The sequence below is a fragment of the Mustela nigripes genome, chromosome 1 (genome assembly GCF_022355385.1).
Source record: "Mustela nigripes isolate SB6536 chromosome 1, MUSNIG.SB6536, whole genome shotgun sequence".
NCBI classification, from domain to species: domain Eukaryota; kingdom Metazoa; phylum Chordata; class Mammalia; order Carnivora; family Mustelidae; genus Mustela; species Mustela nigripes.
Window position 1 is genome coordinate 267562610 of NC_081557.1, and position 10017 is coordinate 267572626.

Consider the following 10017-nt stretch of genomic DNA (forward strand, 5'->3'; position numbering starts at 1 on the left):
ACTTGAGACAGGCAGAAGATGACATTCCTCCAGGAACTCCCAACTCTCTTAAGGTTAATGTTTTGTTAAAGGCGGAAAAACAACCTCAACTTGACAATAATCAGGCCTCCGGGATTCCATAAATCTTCGTTAGCATATGAAAATCCTTTTGGACGCTTCCTTTATTTCTATCCTTCCCAACTTAAAAATGTGTAACCAATTACTCTTCACAATTCCAGTGCAGCTCTTTCTGCCCACAGATCCTGTCCCAGTGCTTTAATAAAACCATATTCTTTTATTTGCCCTGAAAAAAAAAAAAACATAGGAACATGCATTTTATCACCACCAAGTGCAATGTCACTGTAGATTATTTGTAGTTGTTTATAAAACGCTCTCCCCTATTCTTAGTTTGCAGAGCATTTTTAACAAAAATGTATGTTGAATTTTATCAGATACTCTTTCAGGATCGATTGATAAAATCATGTGGGTTTTCCTTTGTGAGGTTGTTAATATGGTAGATTAAACTGATTAGTTTTCAAATACTGAAACAGCCTTGCATTCTTTGGATAGACTCCATTTTTCTTTAGTATCATTTTCATTTTAAATATTGCTGGATTCAATTTATTGATATTTTACTGGGGACTTTATGTCTATGTTCATGAGGGATATTGATCTGTGAGATTTTTTCTGTATTGCCTTTGTCTTGGTTTCGTATTTTGGTCTCATAAAATGAACTGTGATATATTTCCCTCTTGTCTATTTTCTGGAAGAAATTGCATAGAATTTCTGTTATATTTTCTTTAAACATTTGGTATATTCACAAGTTAAGCCGTATAAGCATAGAAATTTTTTCAAATGACTTTTTTGTTCTACACTTGATCTTAGCCAAAAGGCCGAGAAGCGATGACTTTTTAGTTCTTATTGTTGATTGCTGTGAATTCAGCTTCTTTAGTAGGTATAGGACCTCTGGGTATCCATTCCATCTTGGGTGAGCTTTGGTAGTTTATGGTTGTCATTGAATTGGCATTTCATCGAATCTCATGGATTTGTCACGTTTTTTATAGTATTAGCTTAGTATCCTTTTATCATCTAGAGTCCACAGTTATATCTCTTCTTCCATTCGTGATATTAGCAATTTCTGTCTTCTCTTTTCTTCGTCAGTCTTGCTAGATCCTTCTCAATTTTATCAACCTTTTCAAAGAACCAGCTTGTGTTTCATTGATTATTATCGCCCTCGAACCGCAAGGATGACAAGAAGCCCCAGTTCAGATGTATCTTCTCTCCCTTTATTTCCGCCAGTCTACACACTTATATAGGTTTACATGACCAATCAGCGAGCAGGGTACAGGAGGGAGCGAATCAGGCTGCGCACCTAAACGAACAACTTCACTAGAAACCAATGCTGTTTACTTCCTCTTTGGGCGTTCCGCTTAGTCTCAGGAGGCAATCCTAACCTGGCAACTAGCCAGGCGCCATCTTTTAATGGCGGAAGCTGCCCTGGCCAGGGGCCCGCCTCCGACATCTCCCCCTTTTTTCTTTTATGGCAGGGATCGTGCCTGTCTTAGGTTGTCAGTGGCGGGGAATATCCTTACCCGTCATCAGACGGCAGATATCAATGATCTGCGTCCTGTCTTAGGTTGGTATATTTCCCCCACCAATCTTACCCGTCGTTGACTACCGATCCAGCATACTTAGCCACACTTGGGGGGATGTTCCAGCCTCGATGGCTAACAAGGCCTGCACCATGGCTTGCTGTTGCCTAGGTTGCTGTCACCTCCAAATTTGCAGTTTCCTTACTAGCAGAATCAAGCCCACCACGAGGATTGTCATCAGACCAATTACGCTAGCCCATTGTTTCGTAAAGGTTAACACATCTTGCAATGTTTTGATTATCGCTGGGAGGGTTGCAAGCTCAACTCTGGTGTTATTTATCCTTGTTATGCCTAGTAGCAGGTGCTGAGTATAGTTTTGGAATTCTGCGGACTAATTCCCCCGCAAGTATTGGGAAAGGGTCACTCATATTAGTATAGGCTATGGGAGTTACACAAATTGCCGGGAAGGGTACTATACATCCCAGTCCCAATAGGGCCCCCCATATGTCCACTTGTTCTTGAACCAAATCCACTCTCTGGTTGACTATCAGGATTCCTGCTTGCAGATGTGCATTGATCTGAGTCTGTGTTTGAAGGGAAGCCACCGTTCCTTCTGCAAGGGTGTTCACAGCTTCCGCAGTGGGTATAGTTGCAGCAAGCGAGACTGCTGCTGCCGTGGCAGCTGCTGTAGATATAGTCAATGCTGTCACAATGGCGGCTGTGATACCAAAATCTCTCTTCTTTCTGGATGGCACCACCGGTAACCTGTCCTCTGGAATGAAAACTGGGATAGGAACACGGGTAGGGATACGCATAATCACAGCCAGCTTGAAGGCCGTGACATTCCAGCACTGGGAAAGACAGCAATTCTTAGTGCAATTCAACGTATCATTCAGCTCGCTAGCATTTGTTAGGAGGAAAAGGAACGGTGGCGAGACGCATATAAGAACAGTTGAGGAATTTGCCACCATTTAACATGGACAATTGTATCCTGTAAAGGTATTATTTTTATAAGTAGGAAAGCGTGGAGTGAATGTAAAGCTATGCATTTCATTGATGTAAACTGAGCGCAAGGTACTCTGACATCCAGACCACTCCGGTGGCCATACCCTGTTATTGGTGCACCTGGGCAACTTAAAAGGTTGATATGGCCCCGAGGCATTAATAGGTTTCACAGGGGCCAAACCCTGGATCACAGGTGGTCCCATTGAGGTATGTTTAGCAAGCCTTCATCTAGGAACCATGGAGCCGCCTTTTCCACTTATTCAAAAAGGCCCGAGCAGTTTTTGCTTTTAGTGGAGTTCCATTGGCTTTCAGCAGGTCTTTTAAAGACCCTTCCAACCGCACTTTAGATACTTCAGATCCCATTATGAACACACAGACAACAGACGCGGACGTTAAAGACACTAGCACATTAACTTTTTACACGCATATACTTTACTCCCCGCTTTCCCGCGGAATTCCCACTTTTGAACGTGGCTACTGTCCCCGCTTACCTGCGGACCCTTACTCCCCGCTTTCCTGCGGATTACCTTGCAAGATTCCTTTATTTAGTTCCCGGGTGCCAGCGCCATTTATCACCCTCGACCCCCAAGGACGACAAGAAGCCCCAGTTCAGATGCATCTTCTCTGTCTCTATTTCTGCCAGTCTACACACTTATATAGGTTTACGTGACCAATCAGCGAGCAGGGTACAGGAGGGAGCGAATCAGGCTGCGCACCTAAACGAACAACTTTTGCTAGCAACCAATGCTGTTTACCTCCTCTTTGGGTGTTCCGCTGAGTCTCACGAGCCAATCCTAACCTGGCAACTAGCCAGGCGCCATCTTTTAATGGTGGAGGCCGTCCTGGCCAGGGGCCCGCCTCCAACAGATTATATTTTATATTTTTAACTTCTTTTATTTATATTCTTATCTTCATTATTTTCTTCTGCTTCTTTGGGGTTTATTTTTCCTTTTCTAGTTCAAAATGGAAGTTTAGATTATTGATTTGAGATCTCTCTTCTTTTTAAATATAAGCATCTAAAGTCATAAATTTCTACCTAAGTACTACCTTAGCTACATTCCACAAATTCTGTTCTCTATTTTTATTTTCTTTCATTTCAAATACTTTCTATTTCTCCTAAAATTCCCTATTTGAATGTATAGGCTGTTTTGACACACATTTAAATTCTAAGTGTCTGTTAACTTTCTAATGTTTGTTTCTGGCTTACTATCTTTCTGATATCTGGTTTTTGCTTGGTATGGTCAGAGAACATACTTAAGATAATTCTGATTATCCTAAATTTGTCAACTTTATGTTCTAGGATATGATGTAATTTAGTGAGTGTTCATGTGCATGTGGGAAGAGATATTTCTACTGTTGTTTAGTCAAATGTTCCATAAGTTAAAATTAAATCTAGCTGTTTGATGATGATGTTCTATTACTCTACAACTATGCTGATTTTCTTTCTACTCATTCTACTATTAATATTAGAGGAGGTTTTAGGTCTCCAATGAAACTGTAGTAACTGTCTATTTGTCCTTTCAATTCTGTCAGTTTTATGTAATGTAAAGCAACATTATTAGGTGCATGCAGATTTAAGATTATTATGAATTATTGGTAATGTGTCCTTTTGATTATTATGATAAATAATCATTTTTTATCCCTGGTTCTGTTTTTAGCTATGAAATCTATGTGAGCTACTCATGTAGCCATTAAGCTTTCTATTGATTAATGTTTGCAGACATTACTTTTTATCTTTTTAATCTATACATATTATTATATTTGCAATGATTGTTTTGTAGACAGCACAAATTTGGTCCATGGTTTCTTCTTTTTCTTTTTTCCTTAATCCATTCTGGCCATCTCTGCATTTTCTACTGTTATGTTTAGACCATTTACATTTAATGCACTGAATAACGTGTTTGCATTTAGGTCTACCATTTTATTATTTCTTTTTTGTTTATTTATCTGGCTTGTGTTCCTCTGTTTTCCCTTTCCAGGCTTATTTTGGGTTATGTTAACATTTTGGGGTATTCATTTCAATTTATCTGCTATGTTTTTCGCTATGTTTCTCTTTGCATAGCTTTTTAGCAACTGCTCTAAGAATTGTACCATAATCAGTCATCTTTTCACAGAACGAGTATTTCACCAGCTGAAGCTGAATGTAGCACAAGTGTCCACCACAAGTGTCTCTTCACTCTCTTCCACAATGGAAACCCCATCTGAAAATTTCCTTACTTCCAGTGTTTTGAGTTGTGGTAAAATATATATAACATAAAATTTGCCATTTCAACAGTTTTTAAGTGCACCATTCTGTGGAATTAAGTTCAGTCACATTGTTGTGCAGTCTTTATCAACAGAAGTTTTCATCATCCCTACATGAAACTCTGTACCCGTTAAACTGTGACTTCCCTACCTCCCCCACCCCTGACTACTTTCTTCAAGAATTTGACTGCTCTAATTACTTATATATAGTCACAGGATATTTGTTCTTTTAGGTCTGGCGTAAGTTTTCAAGATTCACCTGCGTTGTGGCTGTATCAGTACGTCATTACTTTTTAAGGCTAAATGTCATTCTACTCTGTGGCTATAAAATAATCTGTCTATCCACTCATCAGTTCATGAACATTTGGGTTGTTCCCACTTTTTAGCTGCGATGAATAATTCTGCTTTGAGTATGTTTACACAAGTTTATGTGTGGATCTATGTTTTCAACAGTCTTGAATGTATATCTAAGAATAGAATTGCTGGACGACCTGTGTGACTCTATTTAACTTTCTGAAACACTGTCACATATTTGCCAACACTTGTTATTGTCTGCCTTTTTTACTATAGTTACACTAGTATGTATGATGTGTATTTCGTTACAGTTTTCATTCTCATTTCCCTAATGCGTAATAATGCTGAGCATCTCCTCACGTGTCTGTTGATGACTTTTCTATCTTTTTTAGAAAAATATTTATTCAGATCAATTGGCCAATCTTTTATTGGGTTATTTAACTTTTTATTACTAGGCAGTAAGAGTTCTTTCTATATTTGAGATACAGGACCATTCCTAACCAGATAGATGGTTTGCAAATTCCCAATTAATTTTTTTTCTTTGGTTGTGATTTTTTTTTTTCAAAAAAAAAAAAAAAGTCCCTGTTCAAATTTTATTTGGCATTTTAGTTGGTATGACACTTAGTTGGTTGCATGATCTTTTTACATTATATGGCAATGTACACAATGTACATATTCTGACATATATGGTATACAAAATAAGATCCTTTGGAACAGTTATGAACAATACATGCAATAATGAATTTATACATTGGATCTGAGGATGTGACTGAATGGAAAAAGATGGACTAGGCATGCTGGGTGTTGGGTGAAGGAATCAGAAGTCATAGAACACACAGGAAATATGATCTGGTTTGCAGAGCAACTGCAGCATACACAATATTGGCAGTGGTGCTTCTGAGATGAACCCATTTAGGACTACAAAGACAGGTATCATCCAGCATTAGGATATAGCTTCAGGGTTTGATTTACATTCCTATTTAGAACTTCAGGAAACTGATGTTTTTTTCTTAGGCCATTTTAATATTCCTTGAGTAACAGATCAGATAATAAGGACAATGTACACAACCTCCAATGAAAATGCTGTTGTAGTATAGACAGTGAAGTGGTACAGTAGAAAACTTTAAAACTGCAGCTCCTTTTGGATCCCCCGGAGTGTATCTTCTTCAAACAGGCCTCTTCCTCAGGAGTTAGAGTCACCTTCACAACATCTGAAATTCCATTCTGTCCCAAGATGTAAGGAACACTAAGGAAATATCATCTTTTATTCCAAAGAGACCCTTAATCATGGTGGAAATTGGATGCACCCGCCTAAGATTCTTCATTATACTTTCTGCCAAAACTGCCACAGTCCAATGGCCCAGGAAATGTAGTCTCTCAGTTTGATCACCTCATAGGCACTGTCAACAATCTGTTTGTGACCCCCTTTCCACTGTTCCTTATCTGCATCAGTGCCTAAGTCAGGGGGCAGTTTCTTCAGAGAGACACCAGCCATCTGGTGGTAAACCAACGTTTACTCCACTCCATACAGGCACACTGGAGTCACTGTGCTCCCCAAGTATCCACCCATGACAGCTTAATGGGTGAACTCCCAGCCTTTCCCCCATTAGGTAACAGAACTGGGCTGAATCCAGATTGCAACCACTTCCAATAATATGGTTTTGGGGAAAGCCACTTGTCTTCCAAGCCTCACAGGTCAAGACATCCACTGGATTGGAAACAACAAGCAAATTGCAGTTTGGGCTGTATTTTATGATATTAAGAATGATAACTTAAAGAGGTTCATGTTATGCTGGACCTAATTAAGACAGCTTTCTCCTTCTTGCTGACATGACCCAGCTGTGATAATTACCAGCTTGGAATTTGCAGTCACATCATAGTCTTTGCCAGAGACAATTTTTGGTGTTCTAAGGAAAATGCTGCCATGCTGGAGGTCCATCATCTTCTCTTTTGTCTCCCATGACATCAACAAGAGCAAGTTCATCTGCTAGGTCCTTCATTAAGATACTGATGGCACAAGCCATGCCAGCAACACCAACCCCAACAACTGTAATCTTATTTTGGGGAGTATGTTCTTCCTTAAGATTTTGAATCAGCTGATCTTTGAGAGTTGCCATTTTGGACTTAGAACTAAAAGGAATCGGGAGTGCACGTTGGGCGGGCCAGGGTCAGCAGTGCTTGAGACTGGACCCCAACTTGGCGGCAGCAGCTCTGACTTGGTTGTTTGTGATTTTGGAGTCATGTCATAGAATCCTTTGCCAAATTGAAGGTCATAAAGATTTTAACCCTCTATTTTCTCCTAAAAGTTTTCCAGTTTTTGCTCTTACATTTAGGTCTCTGATCCATTTTTAGTTAAATTTGGTATATGGTGTTATATTGTAAGGAATAATTATGTAACTTAAAATGTTTTGAGATTTGGGGGAGTTTTTGTTTTTGTTTTAGAGAGGGAATGAGAGTGAGAGAGAGGCAGAGGGTGAGAGAGAATCTCAAGTAGGCTCCAGGCCCGATATAGAGTCCAACATGGGACTCGATCCCACAACCCCAAGATCATGACCTGAGCCAAAATCAAGAGTTGGATGCTCAACTGATTGAGCCACCTGGGTGTCCCAAGACGTGTACATCTGATGATCGATTAGGTACAGACAGAAAATAACACCACAGAGAGGTGTATAAACTTGAAAAAGATTTCTTACACTCATAAAACCTAGAGGAAGACAGGACACACCACTCAGGGGGCTATACAGAAGTAGCTCGCACAGAACTGGCTCACCCAAGCAGGTTTTTATTTTTCTTCAAACACACAGAATGTGGTATCCCATAGGCTTCTGGCCTCCACTTTTTCTGCTGAGAAATCAGCTGTTATTATTATTGGAGTTCTCTGATAAGTGAGTGATGAGTCATTTTTCTCTTTCTGTCTTTAAGATTTTCTGCTTTCCTTTGACTTTCAACATATTTACTAGGATGTATCTACTTACTGGTCTCTTTTCAACTATTCTTCTCTTCTCATTTATTCATTGAGCTTCCTGGATGTGTAGGTTATTAATTTTCAATAAATTTGGGGATTTTTCAGCCATTATTTCTATTTTTTCTTCTTCCTTCTGGTACTACTACGACTACACACACATTAGTTTACTTCATGCTGTCCAATACTTCTCTGAGGCTCTGTTGATTTCTCTTCTTTCTTTTTTATCGCTGTTCATCAGCTTGAATAGACCATAAATTCATATTCAAGTCCGCTAATCATTTCTTCTGCCAGCTCAAATCTATAGCTAAGCCTCTCCAAAGAATTTTTTACCTTAGTTATTTCACTTCACTTTTGAACTCCAAAGTTTCCAACTTTTTTCTATCTCTAATAAATCTCTCTCTCTCTCTTTATATTCTCTATTTCGTGTAACATTGGCATTACACTTTACTTCAGTCATAGTTTCCTTCAGCTCTGTGAACTAGTTATAATGGTTATTTTAAATATTTTTCTGTTAAATCTGACATCTGGTAATTTTCACAGGTATTTTCAGGTGCCTGCCTTCTTTCCAGTATGTAGATCATACTTTCCTATTCCTTTTCAGGCCCTATAGTTTTTTACTGGGAACTAAACAGTTTACGTACTATACTGTAGCAATTCTGAGAATTAGTCTCCTGCCTCAGGCTTGTTATCCTTATCCCACCCACATACACATACACACTATTAAGTCTCTGATGCTCTGCGATCAGGGAGGCACAGCCTATGGTCACTCTAGGATGACAATGGTACTAGTAAAATTATCTCCACCCTTTCCTGACAACAGCTGTTGAGCTCTAATAATTCCCAGTATATTGTCCTAATGTTTTCAATGGTGCCCTCATATTTTCCATAAAAACTGAAAAAACAACCCTAAAATTTGTATGGTACTACAAAAGACCTTGAATAGCCAAAACACCTTGAGAAAGAGAACAAAGCTGGAGGCATCACACTTCCTCATGTCAAACTATGTTACAAAGATGTAATAATCAAAGCAGTATGGCAATAGCATAGAAACAGACATATAAACCAAGAGAACTGGAATAAAGAGCCCAAATGTAAACCAATTAATCTCTGACAAAGCTGCCAAGAACACACAGTGAAGAGAGGACAGTCTCTCCAATAAATGATGTTGACAAAACTAGATAAATAAGAGAATGAAATGGGCCACTAACTTACACCACTCACAAATATTAACTCAAAATGTATTAAAAATTATATGTAAGGGGAACCTGGGTGGCTCAGTGGGTTGGGCCTCTGCCTTTGGCTCGGGTCATGATCTCGGGGTCCTGGGGTCAAGCCCCGCATCAGGCTCTCTGCTCAGCGGGGACCCTGCTTCCCCCTCTCTCTGTCTGCCTACTTGTGATCTTTCTCTCTCTCTTTCTCTCTGTAAAATAAATAAATAAAATATTTTTTAAAAAATTTAAAAAATTATATGTAATATCTGAAACTTTAGACTGTCTGGAAGAAAACATAATGAAAAATATTCCTGATGTTAGTCTTGGCAATGATTTTTTTGGACATGACATCAAGAGCAGAGGCAAGAAAAGCAAAAAATAAGCAAGGGGGAACTATACCAAACTAAAAATCTCTGCACAGCTAAGAAAATAAACAAAAACATAAAAAGGCATCTTATGTAATCAGAGAAAATATTTGCAAACCATCTATCTGATGTGTAATCAACATCCAGAAAGATAAGGAACTCCTAAAATCGAATAGCAAAAGAATAAACAACCTGATTTAAAAATGCAGAAAAGACCTGAGTAGAAAGGTACTCAAAAAGATGCTGAAAGACAAACATATGAAAAGATGTTCAACATCACTAATCATCAAAGAAATGGAAATCAAAACCACAATGAGATACCACCTCACACCTGTTAGGATGGCCATTATCCAAAGAGAAGA

General features: G+C 38.9%; 1 pseudogene; it reads right to left on the reverse strand.

Annotated features, from left to right (window-relative positions):
- Positions 1-6237: 6237 nt before the first annotated feature.
- On the reverse strand, positions 6238-7231 carry LOC132016123 (L-lactate dehydrogenase A chain-like; annotated as a pseudogene).
- Between the last annotated feature and the right edge of the window lie 2786 nt (positions 7232-10017).